Source organism: Pongo abelii, chromosome 3 (assembly GCF_028885655.2).
Source record: "Pongo abelii isolate AG06213 chromosome 3, NHGRI_mPonAbe1-v2.0_pri, whole genome shotgun sequence".
NCBI classification, from domain to species: domain Eukaryota; kingdom Metazoa; phylum Chordata; class Mammalia; order Primates; family Hominidae; genus Pongo; species Pongo abelii.
Window position 1 is genome coordinate 101,422,767 of NC_071988.2, and position 15,005 is coordinate 101,437,771.

Genomic DNA, 15,005 nt, shown 5'->3' on the forward strand with positions numbered 1-15,005 from the left:
TCTTTCTACTCTTCCCTTTATGAAAAGTACTTCTGTACTCTTTACACACTGATAACTAATTAAATATTGAGTGTAGGAAGTCTAGGTGTATGTGATATGACCAGTAACCATTAGACATAAAACCAAATGAACAATAATTCTTTAGGCCTTAGGATAGCATGCACTTAATCCACAGGCATCTTCATAGTCACTCTGGAAACAGGCACTGCACTGGTTTAGCTATCACAGGAGTTGTCTCATTTTTTTTCTCCTTTCTTCACATCCTGAAGACTCTCCCCTCTATATGAAGGTGGATGCTTGTGAAAAGGTCTGACATGGGAAGTGTATAGAAGGTCTCATTACAGGCTTTGCAATGGTTTTCCCTAGCAGGATATTAAAGCCTTCATTATTTTAGGACCTCTACAAAGCAAGTTATGATTAGGGCAGGGAGCAGGTTAAGAGTAGGTATAGAGCAAAATGATGTACCTATTGGGAATGTGACCTAGACTGCTAAAAAAGCAGGTGTGGTTCTTTAAGATCATGCAAATATATATATATTTTTGCTACATTTCTTTGAGGCCTGCTGTCAGTTTTCCTAGGCAACATTTGGATGATCTGAAACACTAAACCCCAGCAAACTGTCTAAAATTCTAATTCTACCTCTGCTATTCACAACTAGTGTGACCCTGCATCTTTGTTGACATAATTTGATTTACTTGCAGCTTGGTTTTCTCATCTGTAAAATAAGCAAAGCAGGTTCTGCTATTTTTTAAAGTACTTCTAGCACTGGGAAATATTTTTTTTCCCCTGATGAGTTAATCAGGCTCCAATTGAACACAAAGAGGTCTTTCTAGAGAAAGGTCAAGATTGTGAAGGAAATTTGACGACAAGAAGTGAGGAAGCAAATTGAAGTCAAATTTGGAGGCAAATTGAATCCACAGATCCTTAAATCACAATGCCTGATAGGCCGACTAAATTGTCCATGTCTGGGGCACTAGATCTCTGGAGCAAAAATCTCTCAAAAACAAACAAGCAAGCAAACAAACACAGCTTATCCTAGGCCTTTCAAAAAAAAAAAATCTTGAATGCCCTTTTCCTTTCTATCTGATCCTTCTGGAATCTCCTTTTCAGGAAAGCAGCTTTACTTTCCACTGAGGATTCAGACAGGGATGAAGTGAGGTCTAGAAAAAGGTAAATATTGCTTTTTGATATTGACTTCGTTATAGGCTGGAATCATATTTTCTAAAGAGTACGTATAGACGCTTTGCCACGAGTAGACACTTGGTGAGCCTCCCCTGTGTTTTCTTTTGTACAGTCATTAACTTAATCGTAGGATCAGGAAGAAAGCCGAGCCTTGGCTGAGCTACTGCCCAGGCGATCCAGGTAGATGGGTTAGTGGCAGACAGTTTCGGGCTGGGTAGCTATGTTGTTCAATCTGTCCACAAGACCATTTTGGCGGGAAGTAGTAGAGGAAGGATGCCCAAAGCTACTTTTGCCTTCAGCCAAGGCAAACTCAGAAATGTTTTATTTTAATGCTGCATTTTCAAGCTTTCAGAGGTATATCATAAACTTCTCCTGTGTCTGAACCTTCTCAGAGGGGAGTTTCTAGGATTTTATAACTTCATCCGTCTGCCAAAGTAGTTGAGGTCACTCACAGCTGAGGAGGAAATGAGGTCACAGGGTCACGCAAACATCAAGCCAAGTTGGTCGCACGACGTCCAGGCAGGTGGCCAGGCTTCCAGTGCCGGAACCATAGGTCCTAAAGACGGGAAATTGAAAGCCAAGCGGTTGCTGCACCAGCATTTGTTGCATCCCAATCAGTGGAAGAATGTCCAGAATTGACCCTGCGCTTGGGGCCAGAGAACTCCAGGCGTGTCTGCCCAGAAGATTCCGAGTCCCTGGCCTCATTTGCCTCTCTACTTCTCCGAGGACTTTGTGAGTGGGGGCCACCTGTACTTCCCAGGATGTGCTTGCAGGGTACAGCTTACGCCCACAGGCATGTGGAAACCGGAAGGCCCAGGAAGGGACGCACACATCTCTCTTTCCAGGCCTTGGTGAGCCAAGATGGAAACCGGACGCTCTTCGGGAAAGTTCCCAAGGTCCCAGCGGCCCACTCGTAAGCTCTGCGGCCATGCGACGCCCAAAGCCCCGCGTATTGCAGCCGCAGTCGCGCGCGGGCTAGTTGTAAGCACGGGTGCGCGGTGTAGGAGAGGGGGATCTCTCTCCTGGGGTCCTCACTGCCGGCCTCCCAACCCTTGGCCCGCGCTGCCTGTTCTTTAAGTTTGTTTTCTTAGGGCGCCCTGCCCAGAAAACATGACCCTGAACGGGGAAACCTTGAACACCCAGGGCCAGTCACACTCAGAAAAGGGCTGGGAAATGCAGTTCTCCTCCTCCGCTCCCATTTCGAGGGCAGGATCTCCGAGGCAGCCTCTCCGCGCGGTCCGGCGCTTACCATCTCTCTCCGTCTCCAGTCGACCCGGACTTTCCTCCCCCGTTCTAGGGCGGTGCAGCCTGCTCAGGTGCAGGAGAGCGTGCGCCACTCAAGCGCTGGGACCAGAAGGGAGATGCAGCCAGGACGCGGAGCGCCGCAGAGGCTTGGAGTGCCACGAGCATCCTCAGGGAGGTGTTACATTTTCTCTTTTCTTCTACCTTTGCCCAATCCCATGTCCTGGAATCAATTCTGCTCATTCTATGGTAGCTTCCCTCAACTCCTCCTCACCTCCACACTTTTCCGTCTCTCAAGCGCTTCTGGAGCTTTTCGTCACCAAAGGAACTTTCTGGAAAAAAATTCCTTTGGTGACTCTTCACCATCCACTAGGCAACTCACTGCTAAGGTGGCGGTACCAGTCCAGAGGGAGACTGCACTGCTGCGCTGTCAATTAGCTGGGCACTAGGATGACCCCAGCACCCAGGGATGGAAAGAGGTGGGCAGGCGCCAACGCTCTCTCGCCCTCAAATGCACACACACACACTCCACACACCACACACACCACACCAGATACCACATACACGCACCACACACCACACACCACACACTGACCACACACCCCACACAAACACACCACATACACCACGCACACACTTCACACGCCACACACACTCCACACCACACACATTCCATACCAACCACACACACACACCACGCACACACTCCACACACCACACACACTCCACACCACACACACACACCACACACACACACACCGCACACACACCACACACACCACACCACACACACACCACATACCCACACCACACACACACCACATGCACACACCACACATACCACACCACACCACACACCCCACACTCACCACACACCCCACACTCACCACATATACACACCACACATACTACACACACCACACCACATATATACACACACCACACGTACACACACACCACACCACCACACATACACACCACGCCACACACACACACACCGCACACACCACATACACACACCACACACGCACTACACACACCACACATCACCACACACGTACACACACACCACACTACACATACACACCACACATACACCACACACATACACACATGCCAGACACACAGCACACACACAGTACATACACACACCACACACGCACTACACACACCACACATCACCACACACGTACACACACACCACACCACACATACACACCACACATACACCACACACATACACACACACCACACACATATACACACGCCACACACACAGCAGACACACACAGTACATACACACACCACACATTACACACATACACACACAGCCACTGTCCCCCGCAACACACACACACACACACACACACCCCCAGCTGCCTCCTGAACAGTTTCTCCCAGCTTGGAAATTTCATTTTTTTCCCGAAGGTGAAATATGACCTCAAAGGGGTATAGAAAATTTAGCCTGCCCAAGAGCTAAACTGGGATTGGGGTGAGAAGGTGGGCCTTCTCACTCCCTTTTCCTCCTCCAAATGCATTTTATTTGACAGAGGGCCCAGAACGTTGAGGCAGAAACGTATGCCTCAGGCTGATGGGCCTGAATGATTGCCTTCTAGCTTTGTAACCTGGCTGGGCAGCAGCCATGGAGCTCTTTGCCTCTGCTTCATGGATCATATTCCCAAGGCAACCTCTGCTTTTCCCACTTTAGATACGGAACTTAGAACTTTTTAGAAACCTGTATTCTCCAGGACTAGTGAATAAAGAAACTGAAAAAAATTTAATTCTTTTATTTTAATCTTTAGGATTAGAGGTCTGGTACAGGTGTTCTACTTGAATAGCTAATCTGGTTATGCTATTATTATTTACTTATCTCTTTTCAAGTTGTGTGTGAGTACTAGAATATAAATTATGCATATGTGCAGACATGTGCATATGTGTTCAAATATGTAAGTATATATTACAAACTGATACACATATTTATATATACAAACATACATATACATTTTAATCCACACACAGGCACATAACTGGCAGGCATTATTCTAAGTGCTTTTCATGTGTTGACTTGCTTTAATTCTCACAGCCTACCCAAGGGCTACTGAGAATCCCATTCCATCATGTTTCAGCATTGTGTAGTTGGTATGGTTGTCACTCTGAAACAGAAAGATGAGAATGTGATAACGTAATGAAAAAATAGTGACTCTTAGGTCAGGAGACCGGTTCCAAATTTTGTGGCCCTTCCATTTATTTATCTGTTTCCTTTACTTGAGCATGTGAATAATACCACTTGTGGGCTTATCACATAGCGGTATCTTGAAAAGCAAATATAATTCTACATGTAGCAGCTTTTTATACTATTGAATATGATTGACTCTCATGTTGGTAAAAGAGATATGCTTTTAGCCTCAACTTATCTTTCTCAGGTAGTCAAAATGCTCTCATACCTCTATAAGAAGTATTTTTGTGACCTTGACTTACTTTAATGATCTTTTCTCATTTTTAACCAGAAGTGGGAGTAATCGCTGGTTTGATTTTGTGGTTGTTCATGTAATTACTCAGGATTTTGCTCTATGCCTCAAGCTTACAGGAGAGTCACTGAAAAAATGTTTGATACATAATATCATGTAAGCCTATAGGTTCATTCATTTTATATATATATATATATATACACACAAACACACACACACTCCACACACACACACGCACCCCACATAAAACTATGTATATATATTATATATACAGTTATATGTATATAGCTATATATATATATATTTTAGTTGGCTTAGCTGTAATAATCTTAAATTATAAATACAGTGTGTTGCTAGTGCTTAAAAATTGTAAGTCAGCCTAATGCTAAGGACGAAAAAGGCTGTAAGAGGAGTTCTAGATATAATTTGCCATGCTGTAGGAAGTATGGTTACAATGCAGGAGAGAAGGGTATCCCTTTTCCTAGTTACTATGTAACAAATGGCACCTTGCTTAGAAAGCTACACTGTGCTCAGTGCTTAATGAAAACAATGTTCCCTCTACAGATCAAAATGGATCCCTCACTCCAGCTCAAGCTTTTTCCTGTTTTTAAATGGATCTTTAAAAATAATGCATGACTTAAAAAATCATAAAGAACTCTAATGCTGCTAAAACATGGAGACTTGAAGAATGCATACAATATCTTGTTTTCCCAAATTATTTAGAGAATAAATTCTTTAGGTAAAAAGTAAACAAGGAAGGAAAGGAGGGAGGGAGGAAGGACGGAAGGAGAAGAGAAGAGGGAGGGGGTAAAGAAAAGGAAGGAAGGACGGAAAGAAGGAAGAGAGAGATTGGGAAGAAAAATAATCATGGGATGAATTTATCTAACTTTTTGTTCCTTTACTTCTTTTCCCACAAATGTCCAGCCACCAATTCCAAATTCCTCTCATCCTCTCACACTGTTTTTTTTTTTTTTTTTTTTTTTTTTTTGGCATTTTCTTTGGAGAAGAGCCTTACTGTGGGTTTCAGAGTAGAAATCCATAAATCAGTCCCACCGTTGACTAAGATCTCTTGTGCACACCTGCTTCTAGGGTTAAAATCTGGACAGGCATACCATGATTGAACTTTTCTCTGAGGATTCATCTCTGGGTGGGTGTGTTGGTGTTATACTATTGCCTGTGCCACTTTTTCTGTGTTTTGTTATTTTTTTGTGAAGTGCGAAACTTTTTTTTTTTTTAAGCAATTGATGACTTTTTTCTCTCTCAAACAAATGAATAAAGTCCTATTTTACACTCTGGCAAAATTTCACTGGGTCCTTGAGAAAGACAAATAGAGCCAAACAGTGACACCCAGCCCCCAAATGGATGCAAATCATGTAATTAGAAAAATTTTAGTATCCATAGTGTTCAGTTCTTCTTTAGGCAAAGAGGTCCAGCGTCAGGGCTAAGCGAAGGTGGAGGAAATAAAATAAAGGAAATATTCCTGCAAGGTCCTTCCTAGAAAGATAAAAGTCAACCTTCAGGGAGGAGTAAATTGACTTTTTCAGTAAAATGCTTTTGTAGACAGTGCTAGTTTAACTATTTGCTTTAGCAGGGCTAGGTGGATAAATGGTGAATGCCATGAAGCTTATTTTCAGGGATATTTTCAGGGACATTCGATCTGCTCCCTAAATTCCATCTCAGAACCTCCCATTTTCAATGGTCTCTTACCTTTAGGCTCTCTTAGATTTCCCTGAGTTCTATCCCCTCCAACAAAGAGGTAGTATCCAAAATTGCCACCTGTGTGAATAAACAGCAAAAAAAAAAAAAAAAAAAAAAAAAGTCTGAATTTACATGAAGGTATCTTCTTCTCCATTTGCTTTTTAAAGCTTAATTTCTAATTTTGGAGCAGTCTAAGTAAAAATGAAACATCGATATGCAGAGGTACTTCTCCACCAGGGTAATAATGCCTAAAACTCCTTCCAAATCAGAGGTATTTGACTTTGAGGCTGCATCTGAAAGTATTTATTAAACCTCCAAACATGCCTAAACTTAAAACCAGGGAGATATTTAGGAAACCTAACACTCAAAAATCTAATTCCAAGCATAGTAAAGCTAATAGCATGGTAAAAACAAGTCTCATCAAGTTATATGATTGCCAGCAGCTCACATTTGAATTTCTTAAATCCTTTAAATATTCAAAATACATTTATTTATAACAACTCAGAAATAGAAACTTGGAATTTTAGATATATATATTTTTCATATATATATTTCAGATATGAAATATATATATTCACAAGTTACTCTCTTCTCTGGGATGGGGGCTTTCCTTTGAATACACTTCAGGAGAAGAAATTTAAAGTTTAATGTACAATTTCTGAGTGCCTGTCATACTGGCTCTTTATAGCAGCCTGCTCGAAGACCCAGGCGCTTGGCCAAATAGAAAATCAGATAAGGATGCTAAAAGAGGGGACCTCTGGCAATGACTTCACCATGTTTTTGACTCCATAAAGAAAAGACTGAAAAAGAAGATAATTTCCCCCAATACTTCCATCCTCAGAAAATTTTATTATAAACCATAGATAATAAGAGCTCACAAAGGAAAGAAAATACTATCCATAGGACACTGTAGAGATAGATCACACAGGGAGAGACCTTTCTAAATCACCAAGGTAGCTGTTAAAAATGCAGTTTCCCATAGTCACCCTCAGAGATTTGATGAATCTTATGTGGGACCTAGAATCTTGCATTTTCAGCAACCAGCACCAGATGATTTTAGAGTAGGTGGTTCTCGATCCTCACTTTTGAAACACTGAAAAGAGGTTAGAACTAGCCCTGTGATGACTTAAATTAAAATGTAGGAGTACATCAGTCTAGAAAATAGCTATGTTCCAGAAATATGGAGAGTAAATTGAATTATGTTGTTGTAAATACAGACTTTTAAAAAAACTTCATTTATGTTCTATCTTTGTTTCAGATTGATTTTCACATTTTACTCCTCCTTGCTCACTCAAGTTAGGGTCATTAGTAAGAACCAGAAAAATGTAATTGCATGAGCAAGTACCTATTTAAGAAAACGTTTAAGCTAAATCTTTATGGAAAATTTAGAGTGTGCATCTATCATCATCCTCTAAGGAATTTGCTTTTTATTTTTTGGATTTTCTTTTTTTTTTTTTTTTGAGATGGAGGTTCACTCTTGTTGCCCAGGCTGGAGTGCAATGGCGCAATCTCAGCTCACTGCAACCTCCACCTCCGGGGTTCCAGCGATTCTCCTGCCTCAGCCTCCCAAGTAGCTGGAATTACAGGCGCCCGCCAAAACGCTGGGCTAATTTTTTGTATTTTTAGTAGAGACGGAATTTCACCGTGTTGGCCAGGCTGGTCTTGAACTCCTGACCTCAAGTTATCCACTTGCCTTAGCCTCCCAAAGTGCTGGGAATTTTTTGGAGTTTTACACATTCATTTTCTGAAATTGTTTCACAACTTATTTGTATGTATGTGTTCACGAACTTCACCAATTCAGGCTCTGACATCAAGCTCCCAAGAGCTGTCTGAAGCTATGTTTTTCAAATGAATAATAACAGCGGAACTGAAAACTCTTGAGCTAACATTTTGCTCTCAACTCCAGCCTGCTAGTCAACTACGGTTGCTTCTCTGCCAGCTGATGACTGCACAGAGGCTGCCACTTTCTGATGGTGAGTGACTCTAGGCCTCAAGTGATTCAGACGCCACTGACTCTTGCTGCAGAAACTTCTGGTACTAGGGAAACAGACTCTTCCATTCACTTCATGTCACTTAACTTTCTACTGCAGTGTCCATTCACCTAGGACTCAGGCCTGAGTCTGAGGAGGTGGGGCCAAAGGAGCACCAGGTATAATGCAGTATTCACAATCACCCATCAGTTCTGATGTTGCTTATTATTTCTAAACACAATAAGGGCTCTTGGAATGCAACCCTTATATAAACATAGCTGTGATGATCCTGCGTCCTAGATGTGTCAGCACATGCCTGAAAGAAAGAGTAGGTGCTCTCTAATTCTGGGGCCACAGCTACACAGTTGCTAAATAAAGTCTAAAGTCCACACAGTTGCTTATAAGCACAGAGAATCCTGCTAAGAAATTAGATTAGATGTCAGATTGAACATTTATTCTCATTCTGCGTCCACAATTCTCTAGCTGTGTAACCTTGAATGAACTAACTTCTCTAAACTCTCATCTTCTCATCTGTAAATGAGAGGGTTAGATGAGATCGGAGATTCTCAGGCTTCAGAATTTCTAATAATTGCTAGGGAGAGCGGTAAATAGGCTTGGCTCTAATTTCTGGAGATTCAGAATGAGGGCAGCAGTGGCTAGGATACGGAATTTTTTTTTTAATAGGGTCTCACTCTGTCACCTGGGCTAGAGGGCAGTGGTGTGATCATAGCTCACTGCAGCCTCCAACTCCTGGGCTCAGGCAGTCCTCTGTCTCAGCCTCCCGAGTAGCTGGGACTACAAGTGCATGTCACTGTGCCTGTATAATTTTATTTTAAATTTGTAGAGATGGGGTCTTGCTTTGTTACCTAGGCTGGTCTTGAACTCCTGGTTTCAAGCAATCTTCCAGCCTTGGCCTCCAGAAGTTCTGGGAATTACAGGAAAGAGCCACACTGCACCTGGCCTGAGATTTGCATTTTAATAAACCCCCTGGGTGATTCTCTAACCACGTCTGGGAAATATTTGTTTAAATCAATGATTATTCATTGTGGTCCTATTAGAAACATTTAGAAAGTATTAAAAATATACTAGTGACTAGTCCCTCTCCAAATTAATTCATCATAATATCTGGGTATTTTGTCAGGTCATTGCTAGTGCCTCAAAAAAATCTTTGTGCATCAAGGGTCAAGAATCAGTGGATTAAATAATCTATAAGAACTTTTCTCAGCTTTTGAATTACAACTTCAACCTAGTGTTCTTGGTTCTATATCACAATACCTCGGTTATAAATGTGGAGTATGCTGTGTATGCAGACTTGCTAGTTATTATGAGCTGAATTATGCCCTTCCCCTCACCCAAGTTCATATGTTGAGGTCTTAACCCCCAATACCTTGGAATGTGACTGTATTTGGATTTAGGGCCTTTAAAATTAAGTTATTGGTTGGGTCCTAATCCAATAGGGCTGATGTCCTTCTAAGAAGAGTAGATTAGGACACAGATAACACAGACAGAGGGGCGACTATGTGAGGATACAGTAAGAAGGTGACCGTTTGCAAGCCAAGGAGAGAGACCCCAGAAGAAACCAAACCTGTCAACACATTGTTCTTGGCCTTCTAGCCTCCAGAATTGTGAGGAAATGAATTTCTGTTCTTTAAGTCACCCAATATGTGGTATTTTGTTATGGCAGCCCTGAGAAACTAATACACTAGTCAAATAGTTTACTGAAACCTATCTTACTTTGAAGAAAATAATGTTCGTCTAATTAGTTCAGAAACAACATATCTCTAAGTATGGACATAAATACACTAAAATAAAGGCTTAACTATACAAAAATAAGTGATTTTGTAGTTTTTCCCCCAAAGTCATGATTGAAAACAGGTTATGGAAATAAGTAATGCCTTTTAAAATACCATGACCTAATCTTGAGGATGATGTTTTAAATAAAAGGATTAAGAAGGAGCAGGACTAGAAATAATTTCAGTGCTTTTCACTACCAATAATGAATAGCAAACCCAATTTCAATTAAATCAACAAACAACTACCAAAAGTTTAATGTTATCTGGTAAGATATAATGTAAATTTTAATTATGAGCATATATGAAGTGGAATCTATCATTTTAGTTTTAATGACAGGTTTTTGTAAAACCACCCTGTCTATTCTCCTCATATATACCAATTTCTTAGGTGTCTTCCTCAAGGTTTCCTCAATCTTAACTTTCATCGTATCTATTCAAAGTAAAAATACTAGAGATACATTTAAAATCAGACCCCGGGAAAGAAAAGACTATTAAAGAAAAAGATATATTGCCACCTAGTGGAAGACAGGCAGAATCATCTGCTTGTAATTCAAGTTTTAAACCACAGAATGGTTAGTACAAGCAATGTTTTAAAATGGTTTTTGATAGTGTGTAATTATGCTTTGTTATTTAAAAGATGTCTTTCCTGTTTAGCTGCTAAATCATTTTTAGCTTTTGAGTTATATATTTAGCAATCACTTAAAGGTATATGCTGCTGCTATATATATTGAGCAAGAAAGTTGAACATAGTCTTTCTCAAAAACATTGAGCTAGAATGCTAAAAGCACTTACAGGTAAATCTGAAAAATATTTACCACCCACAGAATGTCAGTAGTATGGTAAATAGCCAATGTAAACGTAGCTGACCAAACATTGGCAAGTCACTTCTCTGGACCTGTTTCCTCATCTAAAACAATGGGGTTACACTATGTAATTTATAAAATATTTTCAATTCTAATATAATTAGATTAAGTAGTTATAATATACACTTATATTTATTATGTTTTAGGTCTCTGTAATAGTTAGGTGAGTGACTAAACTTGGTTTAGAAAGTAGTATTGGTGAATTATTTGGTGTATGTCCTTGAAATAACATTTCAGCATAGAACTAAAAGATGTTTATTAATGGGAAGGAACTTCCTATCTATTTATTTGGTTGCCAGGTTTCCAGAGTTTTTTTTTTTCCATGAGAGTAAGGTGACCTGGCTAATTTTAACTTCAGCAATTACACTCTATCCAGCTAAGTTATCCTTGCAACGTTTATTTGGGTATAACATCCTTTATTGTTTCCTGTCCTAAACTTTTAGGAAGTTGTTATTAACTGATTTACTCTTGTTGACCTTTAACAAATATAGAGGATGATATTAACTACTGGTAATTCTGTAAGAGCCTTTCTTACTATAGGCCAGGAAAGGAAAGGGGAGTTTAAAGATACTTCCCTTTTAGTTGCCCTTGGTATGTCCCAAGAATGTCACAATCCTTAATTAGTTAACCATATGATGTGCATGCCCTCTGAAAAGATTTTATTTCAGATGGTGTAACACAAGGAGCTTAAGTTATCAAATTGTTCTTGCTCCAATTGTTGGATACAATTTCCTTCTGTACAGTATTAAGATAGAAGTGTCACCAAAAGACTTCCCTTTCAAACAGAATGAACTTAATGTGAAAATGTCAATAAATCTAATAAAAATAAGGAAGTATGGTAAATTAGTAGGTGTCTTGAAATACTACCGAGAGGAAGTTTGCTATCAGCACTCAACTTTTAAATAATTAGTTGTGAGAAACTGCATATTATAATACATGATCATTAATAAAATAGAGTACTTAGAAAAAATTGATATCAAACTTCTGTTTGAGGCTTTGTCCAGAGATAAGGCACACAGGGAGGCTCATTATAATATTTCTAGTAACTTTTCTCACTTTTTCCTTCTATCCCATCACCACACACACACAAAAAAAGAAAAGAAAACGAAAAAGAGAAAAAAAATGTTAATTTTTCAGTTTACATTTATTCTGAATAAAGTTTGGAAAAATAAAGTTTGGAAATAAAGTCCCAAATGTGAAGCTGGAAACTACCCGCCTTGTTAGAATATTTAACTGCTTCTCTCAACTGCATTTTCTATACAAATTATAGGGTCATCAGATTCAACTAGTTTCAGAAGTAAAAGTTTCCGTTTATAATGTGAAATACTCTTTCTCCTGTCAGCTTGTATAGCTGCCTCACATCACTTTCATTATCCGTGGCACCAGCCTTTTATATATTGTCTTCAAATTACTCAGGTGGGTAGCTTCAGCAATTTATATATATTATATATGTATATGTAATATATATAAATATGTAGTACCTCTTTTAAATATATATAAAAAATGCAGTACCTCTTTTAAATATATATTTGTATATATTTAATATATATATAATTTGAAACAACAGTTGGATGTGACAAGAACAGATTGAAAGGAATCACACATGTCATTAGAGAAACAATTTCTATAGGTTTGAAAAACCTCTTAGATTGACCTATGTCTTAAATTTCAACATAATTTATCTGTTCCATGAACAGATACATATGTCAACTGATTACCATTATTATTCTCTTTAAGATAGCACTATTTCCTTAAAATGTATTGGTAGCAGTACCAAATAACAAGCGTAATGATGAGATGATGCCCTACCTAGTAATCTGTGTTGGTCTATTTACTGTTGCTTATACCACAGTACCTGAAACTAGGTAATTGGTAAAGAAAAGGAACTTATTTCTTACAGTTGTGGAGGCCGGGAAATCCGAGGTGGATGAGGCACATCTGGTGAGAGCCTTCTTGCTGGTGGAGACTCTCTTTGGTGGGGCGTCACATGATGAGGGGACTGAGCATGTTGATGTCCTTGCTCGGGTCTCTCTTTCTTTTCTTATAAGCCACCAGTTTCCCTATCATGATAACCCGCTAATCCATTAATCCATGAATAGATAAATCAATTCATGAAGGCAGAACCTTCATGAGTCAGTCACTGCCTCTCAGTACTGCCACATTGAAGATTGAGTCTCAACATGAGTTTTGAAGGGAACATTCAAACCATAGCATAACCTATAATTAAAATATTCCATTTCAGTTAAAGAAGGCATTCTAAGTGGAGACCTGTGGAATGGATACTTTAAAAGGTAACATTGTTCTGACTTTATTATTATTATTATTTTCATTTTATTACTTAAATGCACATTCATTTGATACACATTTCAGGGAAGGTGAATTTAGAAAGTTAAAGGATCTTTGCCACGGTAAATGAGAAGAGATTTCTGAAGTTATACATATTAAATTTCATGTATTTTCTGTGGCTTATAATAGTAAGAAGCTGTAGTGTAATGAAGTACTTTGGAAATGCTGCTGGTACTCAGAATTTGGAAAGTGTTAAGATGAAAAATGTCTAAGAAACATAGGCTTACTAAAATGCTTTTTTTTTTTCCTGGTAAAATATCAGTCTGCTTAGGTATAAAATGTTTTATTAACCCTCAATTGTATTGTATGCACTTATAAACATGCATGATAATAAGCTTATTTATATTCAACCAAACATTTATTTGGCAAGCAGCCGAGGATATTCTAGTGTTCTAAAGTCAAAAAAATGCCTCAGAGATTCAAAGCCTTTTGTTTCTTTTTCAATATCCCAAAGCATAACAATTCTTTGTCTTCTTTTTGCTGCATTCTAAAAGTATATTAATTGACAACCTACACAAGCCACCTGAAAGCTTTCTATATCTACGTTAAAAGCAGAGTCTTCATTTGGGAATTATATTTGATATCTTTAATATCTTTTTGTATTTGAGTGGATGTATTTGACTTCTAGGTAGACTGAGAAAAGTCACAAGTGGCAGTTTTTGTTTTGTTTTGTTTTGTTTTCTTTTTAGTATAATACATTGGTGGGACAGAACTTGTTAAGTCAGAGTTCAGAATTATTGGTTAGGCAGCTAATAAAAATGATTATTCAGATATTGAGAGTCCTGATGGCTTAAGGAGTGACCACTGCCCTTCTTTGCCCCTCTAGACTGTCTTGGGAAGTAGAGCAAAAACAGGTACAGTGGAGTCAGAAAGACCATGGCACTCCCTGTACCATTCAGTGGTTGTGCTCTGTTGGAATGAGTGCTGTTGACAAGTCACCTTACTTATCTGAATCTCAGTTTTCTTCCCAGTAAACTGGAATATTGACAACTATATATGGTTGTGGTAAAGATTAGAGATAAAATATGGAAGTCCAAGTCACATGATAGGCACTAGATATATTAAATATATTATTTTCATAATCCTCCTCTGTAGGTCTTTGTGAATTTTCCATTGCCTTGCAGTTTCTAAACGTTAGGGCTATAAACCCTTTTGTTTCTTTTGTGAATAAAAAGAGAGGTGTTTCCTGTGTTCTTTTTGTGCAGTAAAGAAGATGTTGTTGGGAAACTATGAAAGGAGGTGTCCTGGGATACAGCTTGTTCATTTTCATGAAAATGGTAGGTGGAAAATTAACTAAGACAAATAAACTTGGGTTGTGAACCATGGACTCCTCTACTCCTCAGAATAGAGTCCTTATTTTCCCCAAACATCTTGAGTAAAAACCCATTCCCCCAGACTCGTTTGGAATCTCAGCACTCAGGAGCTCCCTTCCCTGGTGGTCTG